Consider the following 26307-nt stretch of genomic DNA (forward strand, 5'->3'; position numbering starts at 1 on the left):
CCAAGGGAGCCCATTTTGTACTTTATAGCCCTTATGTTCAATTTTTAATTATTAGCTTTTCCCCCTTGTAAATTTAAATCTGCTTCCATTACATTGAGGCAACAACAGTGAAACCCTCCTGTAGCTAATTTAACACCTTTAAATTCCCATGGAAGGTAGCCAAAGCTCTCGTATCCTGATGGACACTAAAGTGCCTACCTTATTTTAGGGAAGGCAAGTTCAAATCCTGCTATGGCCATAGTTATTAAAAGACACTGTTGGTTAACATTTTGTTGGTTTTTTTCTATCAAGATGGCTAAAGAATAATCCTTGCTCATTAAGATAAAATGGCAGTGAAATAAGTAGCAACTCCAAAGTACCCCATCTTCCCTAAAGATCATCAGCTTGATCCCGTAGGAATGCACACAAACCAAACTGTGACCTATGAAGCAGCCTGATGCGCTTACAGCAAACATCCTTCCACACCAGAAGACACCTTTTCAACCCAAACTTCTACTATCTTGGTTGAGAAGGCCTCAATGCTTAATACACATTATCCTGTACATTTAACAAACATGAATAAGTCAAATCTCAGTTATATCTGGAAGGAGACATACTACCTGTTTTATAGGTCACAACTCGGTTCATAAAAACTAAAACAGTTTGATTTTCTTTTGATGTTCCCATCCATCCTCAGGTTGTATCTGGGTTCTGTGGGTGCCTTGGGTGTGCTGAGGGTACATGCATTTCCCAGAATCAGGGATTGTCTGAAAATAAGTTATCAACAGCTATTTTTTTCCCTCTTCTGTTTCCTCCTCAGTTTCTGATTACATTCTAAGAATTCTGCACACATAGATTCTGGAAAAAAATACCAAAATTCTTTTACCAAATAATTTTGATGAGTAATTCCTAGATAAAACTCCCCAACACCACTTCACTGTTGGGTCAGTTACCAGGATTATTCAGTCTGAATATTGCCTTTTTTAAGGTCTTTTAATTTGTCAGTACTCTGGTGGCCATGTGGAAATCTACTTGCATAATTTCCTCTGCAAGTGGCATTTCAGTCTGTGAGGGAAGAAAAGTCTGCATGTATTTATATGTACATAGAAAGACAGATTTAAGCCTGTACCCCTGAATTTGTTGCATCCAAGCAGAGACACATCAGTTGTCCTTTATTGCAGGTACATCCAAGAAAGATGCACACACCAGCAAGTGACCAGACCTGTGTGCAAGATCCTTCATTAGGCCAACCAAAAATGCTGAAATGAGCAAATGAGCTGCCTCAAGAAATCCTCTCAGAGCCTGGGGAAGGGTTTCCTTAATTTGTGGATTTTTCTAACAGTTTTGGTCTAATAAAAAAATTTTGGTCTTATAAAAATTAACATCTTGTTGTACAAGAGTTGCCTCACTTGTTTCTCTTGACCACCAGTGGTCCAAACCCACCAGATGAGATGCACCAGCTCTCCAGAAACCAGGTGTTTCTCAGACTGCTGGAAACACTCCACTTCCTGAATTCAGAGCAGTTGTAATAGGAGGTTTTACCCACTACAGGGGTCACTTCTCATCCTTGGTTCAAATCACCTTTTATTCTGATGATTATTAGTCAGGCTTTTACTCTAACTTATGTATACATAAAGCTTAATGAAAAACCCATGTCCAAAAGTGGTCCAAAATGCATGTTTATGATACAAAGGTGGCTCGTGATGGTTTTTACTTGATCTTAAGTACAGTATGTGGCTTTATTTCCTGACCTTGTGCACACCGTTATAATGTGCAGCTACTCTACCACCAGCTCATTAGCCCATTGTAAAAATCTCTGAGATAATTTAAGGGTGAATATAGTGAGGGAAAAAAAAAAGAAAAAAAAAAAAAAAAAAAAAAAAAAAGCTTTGCATGTGAAAAGGAAAATAGTGGGAGGAGGGTAAAATCACCAGGGTGAAGTACAACATGTTCAGCAGACTCCTGTCCCTTGGCTGCCTGCCCGGTGACTTTCCCGAGCGGAGCTCTCCTAGCAACCGGTCCCCAGCCGCTTGAATTTTTATGTATCGCTATGTCGGCGGTGATGTCACAGTTTCCATAGCTACTATCAGTTGGAGGAACGATGACACTTGTGCTGCTCAGTAACTGAGAGGGAAAAAGAAAAAATCAGAAAAAATGAAAATTGTCCCGGCTGAAATATTCCGTGGAACTCTGGGAGCTGGCGAACGCGAAGCACGCGGCCAAGCTTTTTGCTGATGGAGCCTCTCGCTCCTTGCGCTTTGGGCAGGCACATCACAGCTGCTGCAATATTCATCCTCCCCTAAGTGCTCCATTGTAGAAATTAAATATTGTTATTAATTAAACTCCCCCATCCCACAGGCTGCCCAGCCCTGTCTGGTTAGAGCACGCTTGTGAGAAGAGAGCAGGCAATCCATTTGTCATGCGGTGACAACTTCTGGCATCGGGAATGGAGTGTTTCAATAAGAGAAGGCTTTGATCCTATTCATAACAGAGTATTTAAATAATTGCTAACCAGGCAGAGACTTCAGGCATTATCCCAGGGAGTGTTGCATTATTGCAAAAGGTTAAACTGAGCCATTGGTGCTCAGGCAAAAAAAAAAAAAAATTAAAAATAGGAGGGCTTAAGAAATTTGGTCAAGGGATTAAGTTTAAGGCATGGCTTTGCTGATGTGAAATAGAGCAGAGACCAGGAGACGGTCTGAACACAACGTTTCCTGAGAATGAGCCTGGAACATGGCACAGAGGAAAAAAACACAGCACTTGCAACCTCACAGCCTCACAGTTTGGATTGCAGCAACCTCCAGACTCAAGTCAGGGAGCTTTTGACAGTACTTTGAATTTTACAAAAGTACAAAACACTGAATATTCCCCACAATGACAATGTTGTTCTCCGCATTACCAAACCTTGCTCACTGCTTTGGGGGGCTTCACACATAATAAGTGATTAAATGCTAATAATAAACCTCTCAGGTACTGATAGCAAAACTTTGAAGAAGAAGCAGCTCCCTTTTCACTCAGTCAAGCCACATCTTTCCCACTAGGGTTATTCTTAGCATGGTCTATCAAGAAAATCCTCCAGAAACAATACTGGGAAAAAAATCTTGAGAACAAATAACCCTGAGAAATAACATTTTGGCCAGTGTTTGACAATGTGTGGTTCTTAGATGGGATGTTGATGGGATGAAATAAGCTGGGAACCTTCCCTGTGGTAGGGAACTCTTGTGTTTGTAACTCTTTGGGATATGCCTGTGAAGGGAGTGAGCTGATCAGCACATGCTCTTCCCCAGCCTCTCAATGCAAATCACTTCCCCCAGAGATCATGTCCTCCCTGGTGCTGTGACCACCTCTGCAGTCTGTCTCACAGTTCTTCATGGAGCTGGGACCAATAGCAATTCCCTGAGATTAAGATAACCACAGATTCAATTTAGGCACTTACAGGTAAGTGTCTGGCATCTAAATGCTCCTTGCAGTGGGAAAAGAGCCAGTAAATACTGCTAAGACTCCAGGGTGCTGTTCAGGGTAGACACCTGCAGAGCAAGAGAGAGAAGTTCCCCTTACAATACAACAAATCTTATTCTGTGCTAAATATTCTAATTTTCACTAACCAAACTAGTACAAGATACAAATGCTATAGCATTTACCTACAGCCTATAAGAATCATTACATTACCTCACTGTGTTACATTTTAAGCCCTAAAAACTACTCTTTGGACCCCTTCTGCCAAGCTAGTAGGGTCTGCTCTGACCCTTGGACCTGTCTGCAAGCAAAGGGTATTGTTTCGTCAAAAAGGGATTACTTTCAGCTGGCCATACAATTGTTTTCCAGTTGTTCAGTAACCCAGGCTTGGTATCTCAAAGCCTACATTCATTTCAATCTTGCTTATAGTCTCCATATTCTCAAAATCTTTTGCCAAGCAATCATATTTATAAGGCTTTCCTGTTTCATCTTCCCAAACAATCAGGTATTTCAAATTTCTCCAGAATCTTCTTTCCTAGTTCTCCACATGCTTGTAGGCATCTTCATGCAGATGTCATACCCTCTGAGCTGCTTTCCTATTGTGTTTTCTATGATAGCTGTGGCCAGATTCAGTTCTCATGTGTTGTCGTGCACCATCCCTTCAGGTGCCCTACACGTCCTCTCTGGTCTCCAGCTGCTGCTCCAAAACATCATAGGTCTCCTGTAAACCCTTTGTTCTCATCTCCCATCCCTTGTGGCTTTCCCTGTGCTGTTCCCACACTGGAGAGCTTTCCACAGAGATTTCCAGAACAGAGGCCATGCCCTTGGTCCCTATTTCAATGCTCACCATCCAGGCTTTGCTGCAGTGCCTGAGCAGCCTCAGTGATGCTGCTCCACCTGTGTAAAACATCCCCATGTGTCCTTTAGGCCTGTGTCCCACCCTCCAGCCAGCTGTGCATGGCACCAGCCTCCCTCTGCCAGCCTGGGGACAGACAGACACCTTCCAGACAACTCAGAGAAGGAAGATGTAAATTGTACCCACCAGTACCAGAGGTGCTGAAACAACCACGTTCAGCCAGACAAGTCATTTCACCCTTGTAACACTGTCCCTCTCTGAGCAGTGAGCTGGGAAATCAGAACACGAATTCGCACCGTGTCGCCCTTGCTTGCTTTATTTGAGATCCCTCACAGGCCAAGGCAGAGCAAGGTGGGCGATCTTCACACGATCAGACAACTGCACACGTGGCAAGGGCTCTGTGATTCCACGACCTACAGGAGTCACAAATCCACATATCATTCCCCTGAATGGTGGGACAATGCCTACACTCACCTCTGAGCCTTTCACACAGGCACTTGTGCTTTATTTCCCAGGAGATAATTAGATTTGCTTGCATCCGTGTGCCTGCTTCCAAGTAATGCTGGATATGCTATTTTCAGGCATGATTCAGAGTAACCTACAGCAGCAGCTCAGGGTTTTTTTGGCAAGTGTTTTGCAACAGCACAGTAAAGTTTTTAATGTGCCATCATTTCTTTTCAGTTGTTAACACAGATGTCTGTTGAAAGATAATGTTGCACATTACAATCTTTCAGGCTCCAGCACAAGGCCACTTTCTCCGAAATGCAAGTCCTTGGCAGGATTAATCCCTGAAACTCCGTCTGAAAATGTGTAGGAGCATTTCTCACAGTCCTGATGCCTGCCTAGATAAGACCAAGCTTGTTAAAAGTGTGAATGTACACATCTGTACATTACACACGCGATTTTTTCGAGGAATCTCTGTAACTGCACTCTTCATGCAACGATCTGCACGTGGGAATGACTCCCTACATATTCACTTTGGTCATTTGCAGAGGTCCTTATGAGGAGCATATGTAGAACTGTGATTGCTTTTGTGATCCAGAGACGTGACCAGCAAATGAAATCACCAGACAGTCCAAGGCTCATTCAGGAGGAATTAACCACTGATGGAGGATGTGAATGAAGGAAAAAACCCAACAAAGTGAGAATGTGCACCTTCAGACTTAAATGCTCAGCCCAGCCTGGCTCAGGCATGGAGAAGAAAGCCTTCTTCTGGCTTGGTGCCCCATAAAGGGCCATCAAATGTCCCCTGCATATTACTCTGAAGCCTGACATTGTGATTTCCTATTGTCACCAGTCAACTCCTTTGTCCTTATGCATAGGAACAACAACAGAGAGCAGTGGACAGCAGAAGCAGCTGGAGAAAATTCATCCTGGAGCTGGTGACTGCAGAAGAGAAGCCACAGGAGTTAGCTAGTGAGGTTCTGGTGCCCCTCTTAGGGTCTGTGTGCAGATGTCTACCCCTCAATGGCCCAGCGTGGCCGCCAAGACTTCATGCCCATCTCCCTACCCTGATTCTCCATCACCTTTCACCACAGCTGTATTGTTCTCCCAGTCCTTGGTCTCCTCCATCAGTGCACAGAGAAGGATCCTATCCAGATCCCTCAGGCATCTTTTCTCCTCTGGGACAGCCCCTTGTCTGAGCCCAGAGTGAGAACAACACTTCTTGCAAAGTGAAACACTCCTTGGTGAGAAAATGTCCTGGACCTCCCCATCATTCTCACTCCCTGCCCTCTCTGGGTGTCTCCAACTATCCCACCCAGCAGCTCAGCCCCTCCATGCCCTGGCAAGCAGGATTTCCTCTCAGTTCTGCGGCATCCTGAGCCTCCCAGCGGATTCCCCGTGGGTTGGGGGGCAGCGTGCCCGGGGGCTGCACGGGGCTGGCACCGAGCGCTCCGGAGGCGCGCGGTGTGAACCGCCCTGAATGAAACGCTGTTCGCTCACGGGCCTGGCTCCCATTGTCACCCGGTGATGAATGGGGCATCAGCGCGCCGCAATACTCTATTTGTTTTAGAGGTCAGTGTCACACTGAAGGGTATTCTTCACACACCCAACCGGGGGGCTGGCGCTGACGTGACCAGAGTGGTAAGTGCACCGGAGCCCCCGGTAGCTCCCATTGTCCCGAGTGGGAACAGAGCTCTTTTGAAGACCTTGCCCATAAATTATCTGACACCCTCCCTGCGCTCCCCCCACTCTCTGCCAGCTCCCCGCTCATGCTCTGATTCAAACACCGGCTCAGAGGTGGTGGGCTTGTGCTGTTGTTTAGGGCTTGCTGCTGTCTGGGGCCTCAGCTTTGCTCCTGAGGGAGCTGTGCAGCACCTGGTGTGAGCCCCCAGCCCTAGTGAGAGGATATCATCAGCTGGGTGGTGAAATTCTTTCTTTGTCTCTCTTTTCTCCCCCTCCTACATCTAAGCATCATCTAGTCTGATCTGACAGCCCACAGGGGAATGCACAGTGCAGGGGCAGGGAGCAGTTGCTGGAAAGTCAGCATCAAACAGGACAGGAGACCATAATTTTGCCTGGCTTTGGAAAAAAGGCTGTTTAGATGTTTCTTTCTTTTCCTTTTGCTGGTGCTTTTGAGATTCCCATAGGAGCTACAAGTCTGAGAGACCACATGTTGGGCTGGTATTTCCAGACAGGACACACAGAGGACTGGCTTGGTACAGGTATGTTTAAATCCTCACCTCTCTCCCTTCACAGGCAAAGGGAGGACCTACATGCTGATCTCCATCTGTCTAGCCAAATTTTGAAGAGGTTCTCCTTTTCCCAGTCTTTGTCTGTCCTGGCTGCAAGGGAATACACCAACCAGGGACCATGTAAAGCAGAGAAAGGGGACATTGCAGAAATAGACCCAGTTTTCCTCCTCATTTGGCCTGAATGTAACAAGCAGACACACAAAATGGAGGCAGAGGTCAATATTTTTGAGGATGAAGTTGAGACATAAAGCTTTCCAGTTGCCAGACCCACATGTCTTTGTTTAGTTTTAGGATGATGCAATGCCAAGTCCAGATGCCCATGATGCCTGGGCAGGAATGCCTACAGATGGAGAAGACTCCAGTAGGCTTAAACCTGATTGCAGTATGTATTTCTTAACATTGACCATACCAATCACTTGTCATGGCTCTGGTGTGCAGAAAGTCATGAGCCTTTGCAGTCAGACAGGTTAGAGCCAATGAATTTCCCTGGATTTTTCTGTATATCCCATCCTTGGAGAAGAAATGACCTTGATTTCCAGCAGGACATCCATGGTTCCAGAACATCTCCATTTGGCACAGCACACCAGAGTTATTGGAGCTTTCTGCTCCTTTGCACAGTAACATTTGCTGCCATGTTTCTTATTGAGAGTCAGGAATTTGTGATCTTTTGCAGTGCAAAGATCTGGAGAATACTCACCAAAAATAAAATAGTCAATAAACTCCAAAACTGCTGTATGTGCATTGCTGATAGAGAAGAACAGCGAGGCACCTCTCAGTCCACCCTGATAGGATCTGTGGTTGGGAAGGGAGTGTGTGTGTTGCACAGCAGATACCCAGTGTGGGGACCATGAAAAGCCTTTTTTCTTTTCTCCCTGAGTGGCTTGTGTTGCTTCAAATGAGTCTTTCTGTCAAAACAACCTGGCCTGGTGGAAGTGTGATTAGATATGGCACCTACCCCAGTGAAGATATCTGCACAAGGGGTACAGGCTGTGGTGGGAAGGGGAGGGTGTGTGCTAATTCTTCCATTGCTGGTCTCCTCTTTGAGGTCTCAAGGCTGGCAGAAAGCATGGAGTAATTAAGTTCATGTCACAATCAAGTCCTTTCTCATGTGCCTGGCTTGTCCAGAAGAAGTAAAATATCAATGAAAGTACAATAATGAGTTTTTTCCAATACAAGAATTGGGGGCATCAGAGTGGAAGGAGCAGAAGATCAGTTCAAAACAAGCAGCAAAAAGTTCTTCAATCTGTGCAGAGCAGGGCTGCAGGTCACCCAAACCCATGCAGTCTGCATACCCCTGTTCAAATAAGGAAGTAGTTTATGATACATTGCAGCAATTTATTTAAACCAGGGAATTCTCATCCCCCAGGACTAATTCCAGGAGATGGGACACGTCCTTGGGTCCATGTTCTTGGTGGATTTAGCTAGAATGCAACAAAAAATGAAAATTAAATCACTCCAGATCCTGTGTTGACAACATCAAACAAACGGATGAAACAGGGAGAGAGGAGCAGGTAATTAAACATATAAATGAAGAGCTTATGGCCCACGGAGGCTCACGGGGACAATTCTGTGCAGTCAGTAAAGGAATGTAGGTGATCACAACTTCCCCAGATGTGTGGAGGTAGAATGAATTTCCAGTGCTGTGCACTGATCAGAAGGTAAATATTAACACTGGGTGTGTAAAAAGGGGGAAAGATATGACAGGGTGTACAACAGTGAGCATTGTCTTACCTGCACATGAGCAGGTCTGGGAACCCAGGAGATCAGGGAAAAGCTCCAGTGATAAGAAATCTGGAAAACACTCAGAAATATCAAACTCTTTATTTTATCCAGGACAGTAAAAAGTGACTTGAGTGTCCCTTCGGGTTCTGTGTGGGGGTGCCACACAGATGTGTGGCAAAAAACACATCTGTGTTTTTTGCCAAAAAAACACAAAAAAAACCCCACAAATAAATGCCAAAGAAAGAGCTGGCAGCAGCCAGAGGTTAGAGAGATGTGTCAGGCAGCATTTGCCTAAGTGTAGGCAAACACATCTCAGTTTAGTTAGCCCTGGTATTGCAAAGAGATCCCCAGCCAAGAGTGAGATTCCTCCCAGCCTAAAGCAAACAGGTGAAACAGGGAAGATGGAAACCATGACCAAGTGGTTTTTTCCCCCCTTTGAATCAGAAAGGACTCTCAGGCAATCAGTTCAGCTGTGGACATCTACACAGTAAACACCCAGATTTAGGTAAGATGAATCCCACCAATTCAGGCTAGAAATGATGTACACACCTTCTGATGGCAAAGGTAATGAACCATTGCGACAACGTATCTATGGATACATGGATTCTCCATCATCCAGGGATTTTAAATGAAGACTGAGCATGTCCTTACAGAAAATGCTGTAGTTCAATCAGATGATGAAAACCAGACACAAAGTGGCCCTGGACCATGAACCTTTCCCCTGTGTTGCATGAGGATCTGGCAAAAACCAACTTTTCCAGTCTTAAAAAGATTTTGAATCAATGTCACAAAGAACTACTAAATATTTCATCAGTTCAAGATCTACAGATCATGTTTCATATTCAAATACACCTTGTACAAGGCCACTTGGAAAATTAGTATTTTCAGCCTCTCACACACTCCTTTTCCTTTTCTAAACAAGAAAGCAAAGCTAGCAAGCAAGAGAACTACTATGCATAACTATGGCTTGGGTCTTTGCTAGAGTTGAAATTATTTTTGTCTTGTCAAAGGTGCAGCAAAAAAAGTAGCAGTGGTCTTGTAAAAGCCAGCATGAAAAGAGCATTTGGTTCTGTCAGGTTTTTCCTGTGGTGCTTTGTTTTCATAAGTTGCCTTGTTTGAAAGAGGGAAGCTGTTTGGCCACAAAATGCAACTGTCACCTCTTGCAGCCCTGAGACTTAGAGCTAAAAACATCAGTGGGAAGAGGGGGAGGGGAAAGGACAGTACAGCCTGATTTGAAAAGTGGTCTGTTTAAATTCTCCTCCAAAACCACAGGGGAAAGGGGCAGCCATCTCCATCCCAACAGCCAGAATTGTGCAGAAATGCTCTTGGCACAAAGGACTTTTCTCGTTTCTGGAGTGTCCTGTTGTGAGAATCACACCCACACTGTACCTGGATGCGGATTATCTGCTAAATTTTTTTACTTAAAAAGTGCCAGTTAATTGCACCTCTGGCTTTCAAGGAAGTATCTTAATAAGCATGTCCTCTCTGCCAGCATGGCTTGTCCCACAGGTGTCCCTTCAGCCACTCCTCTTGGAACTGCTCCACTGTGCTGGTGGCTCAAAGCCCACTGGAGATGGGACTGGGATCTGCCACACACTGTGCATGAAGGAAAGAGGAGCTGACACACACTCCAGCTGTCCTCTCCTCCCAAGTTTATTTGTATTTTTCTGAGCTCAAAACCCCAACATATTCAGATAAAGCAAACTCATAGGGTTCTTCAGTGTAGCATCAACTCCTGGCTCACAGATAATGTGATTGCATGCAAGAATCGTGCTTGGCTCACCACATTTTTCTTGCAAGCATAACAACAACATGATGGTGAGGAGTGACCACAGTTGGATCCAGAGCAGCAATGCTGTGGTGAACAGTCCTGGATACAGTTATCTTTTGAGTCACCCTTCCTGTCAATATTTATAGAGAAATAAAAGGCTCTGGCTGGAAATGAGGAAGGTTATTTTACTGGAACAACAGGCACATTTTGGCTGCTAAAATCATCCACAATGCCTTTTAAAAGTGATCTCAGGCTGTGAATCTATCACTGGACATGGTGACTTAGAAACAACCTCCACAGCTTGAAACGCTGAAATGTGGATGGAAGGCTTTTTTCCATATTAGTGGGGAAACCTCACTCAAGAGGAACAGTCAGTCCTGCACCACCTTTGCTCTCAGTTTCCTGGTCCATCACTTGCTTTCCAAGGTACGACTTTCCATGCAGGTTTCAGACAAGACTAGCAGATCTGAAAGCTGGCTGAAAACTTGAATACTATGGAATCATAGAACCATCAAATTATTTGGGTCAAGGGACCTTAAATATCACCCTGTTCCAGCCCCTCTGCCATGGCCAGGGACACCTTCCACTAGACCAGGTTGCTCAGAGCCCCATCCAACCTGGCCTTGACCACTTCCAGGGATGGGGCATATCTCTTTTCCTCATGTCAGGGGGTTCAAGTAGCCCTGAACAGGGAGGAGGGAGCTATTAAGATACCTGGCTGTGACCTTGCATCTTTTCTGCACTGATTGCACACCTTGGCTGGCAGGTTCTTCTAAGGTGGTTTCTCAGAGTCTTCTTTCAAGACAGTTTCACTTTGTCTGACTGTACAAGTATTTTGCATTCAGGAGTTCCATGCAGAAACAAGGGTATAAGATAATAGAAGATGAATATTCTACCATGCCATGTGAGAGACCAAAGTGAACAGAAGAATACAAATAACTCCTCTAAAGATATTAAGTGGAGAACACGCCTCTCTTACCAAGTAAGCAGGAGAGGAACAAAATATGGGGTTCTTGCTATTTCTGGCTTGATCTGTGGCAGTAAATTAGGCAGTGCCAGGAAATGTTCCTTGCTAGTGGAACTTGATGAGACATACTTTTAGATCATCAGCACAGTCCCTGGCTGGTTTATGCTCATGCAAACAAGCACTGTCCCAAACAATTCCTGGAAAGACCCATTTCCAGCAGTCAGCTGTGAACTCCCTTTTCTTCGAATGCTAACTGAGATTACTAAAATAAAAATGGGATGGCGCAGGCTGGTAAACTTTGCTATCTGGGTTTGACTCAATAGTACAGTCAAGCTGCTAAAACCTTTTGGTTTCTTGCCCAGATCCATCCCCTTGTGTCAGGAGTGAAGAAGACCCAGGTGATTCTGGAGCCTCTCAAACCAAGGGAATTCCTTCCAGAAGATGGGTATGGGTTGCACCCTCAGCATCATTTTAGGGTCAGGAAAAAATAGAGCAGGACAGAATATCTTCCTCCAAGGTCTAGTAAATAGTGTCAGCAAGGCCTGACTCTTCATATGTGTGACTTCTTCATATGTGGGCAGCTGTGGGCTCAATGGAATTGCTCACATACAATGCGTAGATGCCCAGGGGCACAAACACCACATTGGTTCCAGAGGTGGATGGAGAAGCTGCTCAGTGCTGGATCCCAAGCAGAGCCAATGCACTGGAAGACTCTTAGCACTCATCTGTTTGTGCTGCTGTATCTCTAAAGGACACAGGAATTTAAACTCTTCCAGTTACCAGCTTGATTCCTTTTGTGCATACATATCCTCATTTATTAAAAAAAAAAAAAAATGGTTTGTTTTATTCCTGGAAAAAATCTGTACTGGTATAACCAGTATTGCATAAGGGAGTGCTACTGACAAAACAAGAGCATTCTAATTAAACCAGCATATCAGAAAAATTAAAAAAAAAAAAAAAAAAAAAAAACCATACTATGCTCATCAGCTGTGGAAGCAAGAGACAGCAGCTGCTCTCTGCTCTCCTAACCAGAGTGGAATGAATCATGGCACTCAACCTGGATTTGCATCTAATTCAACTCTCTTCTCTTCTCTTCTCTCCCAGTGACTGGGTTGAAGCCCATCCTGCTCTTACACAGTGAGAATGTTTTAGCTCCACCCAGCAATTCCTCAAGCTAGCAGTAAACTTCCCACTACTACAGAGGGCTTTAATATGTTTTTTAAATGACGAGCAAAGCTCTGCAGAGCAGCAGCAGCAGTAGCATGGCATCTGCAAGCAGCCAGTCTTATCCCTCCAGCTCATTTTTCAGCTCTAGTATGTTTCTTGGCAAAATCAACTCAGCAAATGTCCAGATTTATAGAGTTCAGCCACACAGCAACCTTTTTCAGGGCCGCATGAACAGCTGTTATTTAAAGCCTTTTACTGTGTTTGTAGAAAGGAACAAAGAGCATTTTTCCATTAAAGATTTAGAGCCTTTTTGTGGCAAAGTACATGTCGCCCTGAAGGACATCTTGAGTCTTGCATATAGATGCATCCTGTGCAACTTCTACTGCAGGACCAACGGTTTGGCTCCTGGTAGTGGGAATTTTTGGGAATTCTGATCTTACCATTAGGTTGTAGGACAAGATCTTTCTCAGGGCATTAGGAAGTGTCTCCCACACTGGTGTAATAGGGGTTTTTGTTCTGCATTGTACAAAGCAAAGCAAAAGCACAAGAAATATCTCGGGGACACAAAACAATTCCCCATGTCAATGCAGTGCTCTTCCCAAGGACTTAGAGGTCAGCAGCAAGGCATAGACAGACATTTCTGGGCACATATAGTTAGGAGGCATTAATGTGCTGTCATTTCTTCAGCAGTTTGCTACACCCTCTTCTGAAGGGCACTGCTCCCCACCCCTGAGACCTGTGAGCATCTTTAACAACATCTCCTGGATTATCCTGGCTGAACAACTTTTACCTAGGCCAGGCCAAGGCAAATGGGAAGAAATGCAACTGGGCTGACCCTGCCCAGGAAGAAAGGACAATGGAACAGTTCTCCTTTTCTGTGACTTGGCCTCAGGCAGACTTTCAGCCCACCTGGGCTTGAGAAGCCTGTCAAGGTGGGCTCTGGGGGAGGATCCGGGGTGGATTCTATGCTTGGCAGAGACAGCATCCCCCTTAGGAGCAGAGCTGACTTAACCTGGGAAAGAGAAAGGGGCAGAAAAGGGGTTTGGGCAAGAATAGGTCCTGCTCATCCTCGTGTTTTGCCCCTCTCTGTGTACAAGCATCCCTGTGGTCTCTTCATTCCAGAGGAAGTTGTTGGTAAAGGGAAAATCTTCCCTGCAGTCTGCTTCCTCCCAAAGGCATAGATAGAAGTAAGCCACACCCCCCCACACTCCACTCTTTATCCTTTCTATCTCCCATTCCACAGCATTTCCTATGACAGCTTGATGGGAAGGTGGGGGGGGATGTTTTTGTAGGGCTTTTTCCTTAAAGGCAGCTCAATCCCCATTTATGTGCATCCCCTGGGCTTTAGTGCACACAGTGCTAATGGAATGCTCCCATGAGGAGCTCATTCCCAGCTCTGCACATCGGGCACAGTGGGGCAGCAGGAGCAGGCACTGGGACAGCACCTTGACTGATCACCCCTCTCCCCATTCCGTGCCCGGGTGTGATTGTGGAGGGGAGAACTCTGCTCTGCTATGAACAGATTCCCTGCCATGCCAATAGTGATGCCAGTAGGAGAGCTTTAGTGATTTAAATGATGTACGTGATGGAGAACAGCTTGATTAATTCATGTGAATTGTAACTACTTAGGGCTCCATTCATCTGGAATGATCTGTGGTCAAGTCTGCCCACAGGAGTCACAAAAGGTGCCCGGCTCCAGCTGCAGGTGATGCATCAGTCACCCCCTCCCCAGGACAGAGAGCACAGAGAGCTGTTTTGTTGCTACATCAGTCACTGAGAGCAAGACAAGCACCAGGGATCTGCTCCACGGCAGAGAAGAATGGTGAGCTCCACCAGGCTCCTCTGCAGGGAAGGGGCTGCAGTCTAGGGGTGTCTAAGCCCAGCTGGATCCTTCCAGGGTGAATGGTTTTTCAGAAACGCTGCTGACTCTATCTGAAAAATCAGCTGGCAGAATGTACATCCAGTGTGAGGACATCTGGCTGAGGCTGAACCCTGGGCCAGACACGGCTTCGACACAGTGCTCGTGGCATCACCGAGTTTGGTCTCATTACTCCTGCACTGGAGGGAAGAGTTTGGCCACAGACCCCAAGTGAAACACGTGGATGAAGGATGGGGCTGTTTGGGTGAAGAAGCCAAGGTCACACACAGACCCTCACCTCTATCCAGAAGCTGCTTGGTCTTCTGGTTATGTGGAGGACATGGGGTCTTCATCCTCCTTAAACTTAAATCTCTTAGCAGCAGCAAAAGCAGCAGAGGGCGCGTCCTGGTCAGCTGCTGAATCCAGCACGTCCCTTGTGTCACCTGCAGCACGAGGAAGATGTGGCTCTTGCTGGCAGCACCGGTGAAGACAAAGCCAAGCCCTGGAGAAGGCTGGTGCCTTGGTGGAAGGTGGAGCCGGGATTCCTGCTCCCAGCAGGGCCCAAGGCTCACACACACAGGGTGAAGCTGTCGCACTCCAGCCCTGCGGCCGGGTTTGTACCTCCCGGCACCCTGCGGCTGCGGGCACCACCTGTCCCCACGGAGAACAATGGTGGCAGTCCGGGACGCGGGGTCGCAGTGCCACCGTGTGGGCTCTGCCAGCTCCCAGAGCACCGAGAGAGCGACCTGGGCTGTTCTGACCTGGATCGGGATGCCTCCAGCTGCTGACTGATGGACCAGGGAAACAAAGATACCCCGGCCTCCCTGAGGATGCAGCGCTCCTTGACTGGGATCACTTTTCCCACTCAAGTCCTGCGTGCTGAGGTCAAACATTTGCTTTTCTTCCAGGTTTCTTTAGGCAGGACCCTCATCAAACTCTCCCAAAGTGTTACCACCCTTCTGCACTCGCTGGGCTCGGTGTCTGAGGGGCAAAGGCCCTACACCACCTGTAGGTCAGCTGTAGGAAGCTGTACAGCTGTAGAGCTGGGCTAAAAGGAAGCACAAACCCCCTCACACCCTTCAGTGTGTGGGACTCTTCTGTCACCACCCCATCTGCATAAACCCCATGATGCTCTCAGGCAAAAACACCCTGCCCTTGCGTATTTTAATACCAGCCAAGTAAAACCATGTGGCAATGTCTTTGAGCTGTTGTGCTGCTACTTAAGGGACCTGCACGAAAGGCTGGGAGCAGTTTTCCTCCCAAACCTTCCAACCCTGTGCACATGCCTGGTGAAATCCTGCTGCAAAGCTCAGCACCTCAGCGTGAGCCCCAAACACTCTTCAGAGCTGACACCCATCTTTAAAGCCACCACAAGACCTGGGTCTGCAGCAGCTGGGAATCAAAACAGCAAAATTTAACAAAACAGAACTGAGCAAAAGAGATTCATTTTTTTAGGTCTTTTTTTGGTGGCAAAGAATTACTCTCCACTGACCATTGCCTTTGTAATGGATGGCCCTTCCCTTCTTCTTAGCCCCCACTGTCAGGACAGGCTTCAGAGTGCCCTGGTCTGCAGCTTACCGAGGACCTGTGTTCCCTCTTTGGAGCCACAACAATGTCAAAGTGTCCAGCCTGCTCCCTGAGATAGCCGCAGGAAGCCTTCAGCCTTGGTGACGGTGGCCTTGGTGAAGGGAAAAGACAGGAGGTGCCTGGTCCTGGGCAGGAGGGTCTGCTGTTGGATGTCCTGCCACTCTACTCATCCTTGGTGCAGCAGCTCTCTCTGAGCCTGTCATCACCAAGATTTTGCTGGAGGGAGTCTCAGCAGACAGGAGCGACCTTCCCCATGCCACAGCGCTGAGTCACCAGCAGGATTCCCAGCCAGGGCCTTCCAGGGGACACAAAGCTTTCCTTCCCCAGGCCTTCCAAATGTGTCAGCTTCTTGGAGACTCTCAGGCCTGGGGCTTCCCCAGGAATTTCCCAAGGAGCCTGGCTGGGCTGGGACTCAGCACCTTCAGATGATACTGACAGCAGAAGAGGCTCTGCAGCCCCCAAACGCCACTTGCCCTCATTGCCACAGGCAGCTGAACAGCCTCAATGCAACCATCAGTGAGGAAGGAGACAGCAAAGGCAGCTTTTACCTCCAACCCATCCCACTCCTGCAAGAATTAAATGAAAGTTGTGTGCTCCATGGCTGGCTCAGCTTGTGTCTGAGCTGCACCTCTGGGAGATGCCCCCTGGAAGTTCTTCAGGGCACAGCTCCAGCTGTGGGGTGTCTCTGGCCAGGTGGCACAGGGAAGATGTTCTGGGCTTTCAGAGCTGCAAAGACCTGCCTGGTGCTGTCCCTCTGTTCTCATGGAAAAGCTGTGCAGTCCCCAGGGACCCTGTGGAGGAGTAGAGAAGTGGAACTGGGGATGTGTCAGCAATTACTTTGCCTTCTGACTGCAGATCAGGCCAGTGAGTGACAAGAATGAGCAGTCCTTAGAAGTTTTGACCCAGATGGTGTGAGGTAGGGCAGAAGGTGAAGGGCAGGAGGACACTGAACTGTGAAATTGAGGGCTTATGCTAATATTAGTTGGGTGTGGAGTGTTCAGACTGGTGACCCCATGAAACTCAGGGTTGAGGCTGAGCTGTCCAACATGCCTGGGGCTACCGGCATCAAGCACAGCACTCAGAACGGCTCCCCTGTGCCCATTTTCTCATACTTTGGCATCCATCAGAAAATTCCCCACTAGGGAACATAGTAGGGTGTTTTTTAAATCATGAAAAAGTATATTGTGGTTACAGCAACCATGACTTAAGACCTCAGCTCTCCCCCCTGGGGCCCTGTGGTGAGCAGCCCCCACAGCTGCCTTGCAAAGTTGTGTCACATAAAGTGAGCTCTCATGAGCAAAGAGGTGGCCTTGAGGTTCTTGTGGCCAAGTTAAACTCAGCAGCTGCCAAAGCCCTTGGCATGCACAGCTACAGGTGAGTCTGCCCTGCAGCAAGCCCAGAGAGCTCTTTTGGAGAGCAAGCAGGCCAAGTGCGGGATGTGGCAGAAGGCACAGCACAGACACAAACTGCGCCAGTCCAGCAGGAATGCGAACAGACTTCACTTGACATTTGCATTCATTCAGCTCTCCTTCCCAGTAACTGCCCCTGGAGAGCTCCACACACAGACCAGAGCACTGTGGCTTTTTTCCCCCTTGTTCTCTCTGCTCTGAGTTCTTGTCACCTGCTCACAACATGCAGCATCAGGACTTCTTGGTGGAAAGGGTCACAGCCTGAACAACAGATCCAAGATCACTTTCCCCACACCTTTTGACAACAGCTCTCACAACTCATCATTTAAACCTGTCCATTCCTACAGTCCGTGCTACTTAGCCCTTAATCAGGCTAAACATCAGATCCCATCCTCACCCCAAGACTTTATCTCTCAACTTTTCCTGCCCATTTCCCTACCTTGTGTCCACCTTACGTGCTCAAGCTGGGAGTGTTGCACGGGTTACTGACAGCTGTAACTGTGTAGAACTCACCAGCACAGAGTTCAGCTGCTGCTTCTGCAAAAATATGAGTGAATAATTATTTTCAAGTTACTGTCTTGTTATCACGTTTACAGCAGACCAATAAACTTCAGAGTGAAGCACAAATAGGCTTGAAAATGTTTACAAGCTTCTCCAGCCATCCACCACTCTGGCTTCTGTATGTCACCTCCTCCTGCTGGGGACAGGACTTGTAGGGAGGTTTTTCACCAGGTTGGATGGCATTTCCCTATGGAACAGAGCAGTTGTACTGAATTAGGGCTGTGCAAGAAAGTACTGTTGCAATAACACCTTCAAAATCCCCTCTCTCTGGGACCTCCTGAGAAACTATTCCATGTTTTGTGGTAACTTGCAGGCCAGGACTAAGGAGGCATCACACATGGTTGGATCCACTGGCCCTGCTACCATCCAGGGCTCCTGGCATCCCTGTCTCCCTCTAGCAGTGCAGAGAGGAGCCCTGATGCAGTATTTTATTAGTAGAAAGGAAATACACCTCCAGAAAGCTTCCAAAAGCCTAAGGATTTAAGATGCTAAAGAAACCATAATTCATAGGCAACAAATGCTGGCAGACTGAGTGCCAGTAGTGCCATCTAACAAGAGAGTGATGGAGCAACTGCTCCCATTCCTCATCTCCAGCACCCAGGGGCTGTTGCATGCTCTAATTGAAAATGTGAGTGTAGAGGAGTCTGCTCTGTACAATCTTCTCAAGAAAAGGCCTATTAAGTTTAATAGATCTCAAGTGTTCCCAAAATCTATAAGTAATGAGTCCTCAGGGAGCAGGGGGAGAAAGGGTCCTTTAAAGCATTGATCACTGGAACTGTAAACCACAAAACACAAATCGTGAGTGCTCTATTTAATTTCATTCAACTATTTGGTAGAAGGAGACTTCACTGAACACTTGTGCCCACAAACTACCTGGTTTTCCCAACAGTATCACATGGTGTGGGAAAAACTTGTGTCCCTGTTGAGTGCTTTATCAGGAACAGCACAAACCAGTGCTGAGCTTTCCTTAACTGCACCCCCACATTCTTTTGTCATAGCCTGAGAGCTGAATCCTCCAGGGGATGGTCCTTTGCACTCCCTGTGGATACTGCAAACCTGAGAGAGTCCCAAGAGCTCTGCCGCCCTTGCTTAAAGCTCCCACAAAGTGCTAATTTTGCCAAGGTTAGGGATGATGCTGTGAGTAGCAGTGATCAGAGATGAGCAGGTTGAAAATGCTGAGCTGCCCATAGTGTGGAATCTAGAGCAGCACATGATATATGCAACCCTGATGCATCCAGGGGTTTTGCTTTCCTCCAGAGGTTGCATCATAAATGAGGTTGTTCCAGGCTGTGAGCTTTGCTGGAGCTGTAGCTCTCTTCAAGGACAACTGAGGAGTGCTCTGGGTCACATGATGGAAGAGTTAATGGAGCTGCTCTGTAGAGTTGGTTCAAAAGAATCCTTTTCCTTGCCTCATTTGGGAAAATGAGCATTTGTTCTACTTTAAGTTTCCCATTAATTAAAAAAGTCCTCTCATTTAATTTACAGGACAATGTTCACAACTCTTCGGTGGGAGGGCAAAAAATGCACAGAGAAAATTGATAACAAAAGGGCTGTGTTGCATGTGTTATCACATGGACGGTGATCCTGTGATCCCTGTTCTCCACAGCTCTGCCAGCACATGGATACCTACAGATCAACCTCAGGGGCTCACACCTCGGGCAAAAGTGCTTTTCACTTTGCCTGACACAGGTGAGAGGGAATTTTCACAGCTGGAACCAGGGATGGGTGAGCGAACAGAAGGGCAGGAACACCGTGATTCAGGAGAAGACAGCTGTCCCCAGCCTTTTATACTGGGACATTTTTCACTAGGATGTGCAGCCATTCCTTTTATTGACTGGGAAGCCAAAGCTAAATCAGTCCTTGGGAGTCCCTCCTGCATTACTATAACACTGCAGGCTACTGTTTGAAGCAGGAGATTAATGCAAAGGCTAAAATCAAAGGGTGGAAGAATAGTGGGAAATTGCCATATTCAGAGACTTTTAAAAGAAATAGGTGCTGAAACACGAAGCACTGTAAGGCAGCTGCCAGTCTCACCTTGGCAGAGCAGGCTGGGCAGGGACAGCTCTGCCTGGGGCAAGTCAGGTACCAGCTGCAGAGACTCTCCTCACTCTTCCCAGCACCAGGAACCACACAGGGCTGCTGCCTCCAGCCCTGGTGCCACAGTGCTGGGCACAGCATGGATGGAAAACAAATGGCAAGATCATTTATTCCGAAAAGACCTCCCAGTCTAAACGCCCGGAGACACAACAGGGAAGAAATTCCTTGGCTGAGCTGTAATCCTGTGCACAGGATCTGGCCACACAAATGCACTCCATGTGGCAGTGCTGCTTATGAAAATGATGGATGTCGCATCCTCTCCTTTGCAACACACCAGAAGCAAAGCTCAGGTGGATTTCTGTGCTGAGAAATCTGTGCCTGCTGCCCAGGCAAGAGGTGTACCTAAGCAGATGTGCTCCTGCCATCCCTCACTGTCAGACCAGAGGGAGCAGAGCTGTGGCTGAAGTGCATTTGCAAGAGGACTTTGCAGCTTGTCCCCAAGGCCCTCCCTCATGTCTTTGTGGCTTTCCCAGGGTGGGATATCATTGTTCCTTACAGAAAGGCGTTTCACATCTCTGAGTTCACACATGTGCCATATATTTGCTCGGTGAGCAAAGACTTCAGCTTCCCAAGGCCACAACTGTGTTGAACACAGGCAGCTGGCAGGAAGGGGCAGAGGGCTATGTGAAATATGGCCATGGTGAGAAACAGTCTTCACTTCACCACAGCAAACCCAGAAAGGCTTTTCAGGCACCCAGGCAGTGCTGGGCGTTTTCAGAGCCTGGGGACCCCACACCAAGACCCTGCTCTGAGTCCACAGCACCAACATCTTCCACAGGAGGGAAAGCCTCTTGGGTTTTCACCCTCTTGCTTTCAGTTCCTTTAAAATTCTATGGAAAGGGGATTTCCAAAGAACTGATCATGTTCCTCTGTTACCACATATTGTAGCCAGTGTGCAGCACTGCCCTTTTTTGGCCTATGCTGGAATTTGTGGCTCTTTCCCTTGTATTTCTTCCAAATTTTCATTCTAAAATCCCTTCACTGAAAAGACTGGAATCTGTTAGTCAGGCAAGGTTAGGTGTATCCAGCAATCCTCTTTTTCATAAGCATCCTTGCCCTGGTGCAGCTGCTTGGACCATCACCAGGAATATGTCCCTGTCTATTTGGATCATGAGGGAACGTGATCTTTCATGTTTTAGGAGATTTACATATGGCATTTTCTCTACAGCAACATAACAAAACCCCACCCAAAGTCTCAAAGCTTCCAGGAAGTTCAGATATAAATTTTACAATTTGGGACCTATTTTTGTTTGGCTTTGTTTTTAAAAACCCTTTATTTTCTCCCTTTGATGATTTTCCCTGCTGTTGAGGACAGATGAAAAGCCATCAGAGACAGCACTTTGTGGCCTGGAATTGCTCTCCAGTGCCCTGGTCCAGCTCTGCACCCCATCCACACCCCAGCTGTGTGCTGGGAGGAGGCAAGGAGTGGCATGTCCCCTTCCCCAGGCCACAGTGGTGAGGTGAAATGTGTCCTCATGTCTGGATGATCAGGGGACCACAATTGCACTTAACCTGCACTCTGGATGCCACCACTTCAAATGGGAAAGCAGGAGGGAAATTATGGCATTTGCAGGAGAAAAGTATCCTCTACCCTGGTAGGGTAGCACAGGTCTGAGCTCATTTTCAAAATATGCAAGACACAGAGAAAACCCCCAGGATTTCTGTGTCAACAGCTTCATCTCCAGAGTCTCCAGAGAGGAAAAGCCTCAGTGTGAGTATGTTGTGACAGCACTTCACAGGAGTTAGGCCAAGATCAAGCCGTGTGTCCTAAAGCCATCCCACCTGCAGTTCCCCCTGGTTCAGCATCACCTGGGGCTGTGCAGGACCCTCCAGGCTGGGGTGCAGGTGTGTGGGCAGCCAGCAGGAGATGCACACCTGCCTCAAGCTTCTTCCTCCCCCATTTTGCACCTCCTGGCACAGGAACATCTGTCATAGGGAGAGCAGCTAATTTGTCACGAATGAAAGCTAGCAGAGAAGTGTCCTCTCCCATCTCCTCCTCCCTGGGAGGACAGGAACTGTCTGCAGAGGTGCTGAGAAAAGGAGCTGCTTCCTCACTGTCTGAATGAGAGCATCCCCAGGAGAAAAAGAGGTGGTGAGTCCAGACACCTGACACTTGGTGTGACTTGGCTGTTCCCCTGTGGCCTAGACACCAAGAAGACTCTTTGACCCATGGAGCTGGTGTCCACAGGTGTCTATTCTCAAGTGACAGAGTCATAAAAATTATACACAGGGATTTGTCAACAGTCTGTGAAATCTCAAACAAGCCCAAACCTTGGAGACCTGATGGCTTCATGCAATTTCCCTCCTCTCACAGATCCACTAGGATTAGCTCAATAATCAGGCTGAACCAAATCAGAGCTCTGCATGGGCTCTATGTAAGCACAACTGTAGAGCAAGTGTCATAAAGTGCCATAAATGCATCCATAAAGTAGAGCCATCTATCTAAACACATGCACACACACCCACAAAAGATTTTTTTCCCCTGACATTGTATCTGCACATCATCAGCATTTGGCTTATAACATGATTTCTGTTATCAGAATCTCACTTGTAAAGTAATTTGTCTGACCGTCGGGTTTCTGTGGAGAATAAAAATGCGACTTGAGGAAATTAGAGGGAGGAGGCAAAGTGTTTTCCAAGTGATCTCAGTGGCTGAATTTTTTTTTTTCCCAAACTTAGTAATGGGTACTGCTAGGGAGAAACCTTCAAGAGCACATGAAAACATTAATGAAGGCTGGAATGATGTCTAGTATCCAACCCAATAATTCTCCTCCCAGTAATTTCTTTAAGACTCATTCTTGGAGTTCAGTAGGTCATAAATTTTGCCTGCTCTGAAGTTAACTGGATCCACAAGATGCAAATGTATTACTCATACACTGGTTAATTTGTATGCTCATTGCTTTCCAACCTCTCCACAAATTGATTTTCAGATTCGTTATTTAAGCCAGGAAAATATTTCCTGCCTCGTCCCTCAGAAGGTCACAGCACAAAGTGGTGCTGCTGGCTGCCATGGGGAAGCAGAAAGTCAAGCAGAGGGCTGGAGAGCAACTTTCCCCATCTCAGGCTCGGGCTAAAGTCAATCAAGATGCAAACTGCACCTGGGAGATGCCTGTTTGGAGTTGTGCTGGGGCAGGGAAGCAGAACTGCAGGGGGTGGCTGGGCAGAAGGGAAGCAGGGCAGTAAAACAGCTGAGCAGCACAGGCCTGGCTGAGAGGGTGCAAGCTGACAGCTCCAGGTGCCTCCTTTCCTCTCACTTTCATCTCTCTAGATTCATCTGCCACCTGGAACCCCACAGGTGGCTTTTGTCGTCTCTTTTAGTAGGCATATACCGATTTTTTAACCCATTTGAAGGGTGTTGTGCAGGCTGTAAATGTCCTTGCTGGTATCCTGCTGTTGTCCAAAGTGCCGCTCTGCACATTTAGAATCTGGCTTGAGATGCTGCCAGGCACTGAGGTGAGATGTCCGTGCTTTTCTCAGGCAGGGACTGGGATCCAGGACCATGGTGTGACCACGGGGTCAGGTCCAGGGCTGCCAGCTTCCAGTACCTCTCCATGAAAAGCTGTCAGCACTTGGAAATGTGCAGGTCCACCAGCTTGGAAGCAAGGCTGGAATATGGCCCCATTCCAGGCCTAACCTCCCTGGCTCTTAACGGTGCTTTGGGATGATTAACTTTCACCTGGAAGCAGGAGATTGTAACAAAAGGGCACAAAGGTCCAAATTATCTTCAGACTTAATGAACTGAGTCATTAGCAGAGATTCACCTCTGATTTGCTTCAGACACAGACCCCTGGAAAGCTCTCCTGCCTGTCCCTACATGTCCCTATTAAAGAAGTTCCTCAGATATTTTAAGGAGTGAGTTTCACCTTCTCACAGGTTCTCATTACATTCCTCCCTCACCCTCTCCGGGCTGTCACATCCACGTCTTGGTCTCTGCTTTTGCTTTCTTTTCTCATCTGATTACATTTTTGCAGTGATTCTGCAGCCTTTATGTACTGGCTCCCACTCTGTTTGTATTCTAGGAAACATTTACTGCCTATCTGCCTTGCCAGCACTAGGATTGCGCACCATCCCTTGGGAACAATGAGAAATGATGTGTCAGGACTCACCCGCTTCCCAGCACTCCCTGTTTACTACGAGGACCCCATGGGCAAGAGAACAAATAGATTACTACAATTTATATCTCTCTGGATAATGTCTTGCAGCTTATCTTCCCAATTGGAATATTGTTCACTCTGTTGGGCCCCTTTCAGCTATGGAATTGTGTGGTAGTGGCATCCACAGTGGTGAAAAATTGCTGGCTTGAGAGCAACAGCATTGTGGGAAAACCAAGATTTCCCCCTTTTTTCTATCCTCAGAGGTGCTTGTTATAATGTGGTGGAAATTAGGGCTTGGTGGGAAAAGGTTTCTGGGTCCCATTAAACCTCTTTATTATTTCCAAAGGTTGCCCATTCTTCAATGAGACAAAGCACAGAACTTGCACTCTTTAAGATGGAAATTAAATTATCCTCTTGGCCAGGACCCAGCACGGTGACAGGTTGCTTCTGCCCCACTCTGGGATGCTGGGGCTCAAGTCCCTGTTGCTGATATGTCCAGGCCAAATGGTGAATGGACCAGGGTGGCTTTTGGTTGTCCTGAAGTGGCTCTGCCTCTTTAACTGCCTGCTGGAAGTGCTTCATTTTTTATTCAAATGTCCTTTTGAAACCATGACTTGATGCTGGGATTTCCACATCCCTTGGCACTGAAGTTTTGGAAAAAAATATAACCTGGTCAGTGATATGCAGATCTGAGCAAGGTCCTGCCTGTCCCTAAAATAATTTCCAAGACTGCATAAATTTGTAGTTGGGCTCAGTGTTCTTAAAAGTCTTTTCCAACTTAAATGATTCTATGGATATGTGTTTCTAAATTTGATGAAAAGTGGTTTATGACCATCATAATTTTCTGCAGAAAATAGGTTTGTCTGAAAAATTCCCAACCCACTCTAGCAACAGTATAGCACAGAAGCACAGCATGTATTGAGTGATTAGCAAAGTCCTCCTCCCCTTCATCTTTTACCTGCTGTCTTTATTTTCCAAAATCTTCCTAAAATGAAATCAACAATCACTCTCAGGGTCCCCTTCACCTCTCAAAATACCTTCAAGGTCACCAAGCGACCATGTCATCATGTTCTGCCCTAAGCCACCATTGTGGTGGTCTCAGGTGATGTCACAAGCCATGTGGCCTCAGCTTTTTTCATCTCAGACCTCAGCTGGGTCTTTGGCTTTTGCTGCCTCCATGGTAACTGGAGTTGGGAGTTCTTTGACTGAGGACTTTTTAATTAAACCCATTGTGCTCTGTCCTGCCAAGATGGGTGGTTTGAAGGAAACAGTGAGAAAGGACGTGGCTCTTCATGCCCACAGAAACCTCTGCTGCTTGTTCAGCCTGCGACTCCCATAAAGAAATTTCACTGGGAGAGCTCAGACTCCCATTGTTGCTCAGCCTGCCCTCAGTGAACACCAACAACCTCTGCACCTCCCAGCCTGCACAGCACAACTCATCCCTCCCCACACTCACTCAGGAAAGGCCTGAACATCCTTGTCTGAAGGCTCCTGATGCAATCAGTTGGATGGAAACCCTCATTTAGCATTCCCCTTCCTGCTGACACGGGCAGCCTGCCAGGCCGACAGCCTTGTGTGTCCCTGAAGGGCAGCGCTGACACGAGGAACCCGCTCTCCCACAAGAGCCATCTCCTCTGGCAGCCTCATTCACTCTGCCCAATCAATCCCAACCCCATTCCCAGCAAGGAGGCCTCGTTAATCCTGGCAGGATGGAGAGGGAGGTTTGTGGTCCAGTAGATTTTCCTGTAGGAGCAGGAGCGAGACCACCAAGCCTTGCCCAGTGACCACACAGATGGAAATAACCTTTGGCCAGTGTTGGCGTGGACTGGGCTGGATGTTGGACATGGTGCTGCTGAATAGAGGGGTTGAAGCTGTCTGGGGATGAGGATGCAAGGAGACTGTGGGGAATTGTTTAGGAAAGCTCTGAGACATATTGGTTGAGTGCTTCCATTTAATTATTCACTCTGCTTAATTTGCTCTTGGACAAGATGAATCGTTCATTGACTGTGCAGTCTGGAAGGAAGTCCTTCCTGCCTAAACAGACTCAGCATTAAATGGTAAAATAAATGAAGGCCAAGCAAAGAAAA

General features: G+C 47.0%; 2 long non-coding RNA genes across 5 annotated transcripts; one reads left to right on the top strand and one right to left on the bottom strand.

Annotated features, from left to right (window-relative positions):
• Positions 1–1841: 1841 nt before the first annotated feature.
• Positions 1842–25340, bottom strand: LOC137464056 (uncharacterized). Of its 4 annotated transcripts, XR_010994065.1 has the most exons (7): positions 25179–25340; positions 24088–24196; positions 23888–23946; positions 17919–18005; positions 13524–13626; positions 4588–4704; positions 1842–2103 (listed from the first exon to the last, which is right to left on the bottom strand). It is a non-coding gene; the product is annotated as an uncharacterized lncRNA (long non-coding RNA). The 4 variants fall into 4 exon arrangements; XR_010994064.1 differs by lacking the exon at positions 4588–4704; XR_010994063.1 differs by lacking the exons at positions 1842–2103; positions 4588–4704 and adding an exon at positions 7224–8408.
• Positions 25302–26307, top strand: LOC137464073 (uncharacterized). Its single transcript, XR_010994068.1, has 2 exons — positions 25302–25502; positions 26209–26307. It is a non-coding gene; the product is annotated as an uncharacterized lncRNA (long non-coding RNA).

This window comes from Anomalospiza imberbis, chromosome 1, assembly GCF_031753505.1.
Source record: "Anomalospiza imberbis isolate Cuckoo-Finch-1a 21T00152 chromosome 1, ASM3175350v1, whole genome shotgun sequence".
NCBI classification, from domain to species: Eukaryota; Metazoa; Chordata; class Aves; order Passeriformes; family Viduidae; genus Anomalospiza; species Anomalospiza imberbis.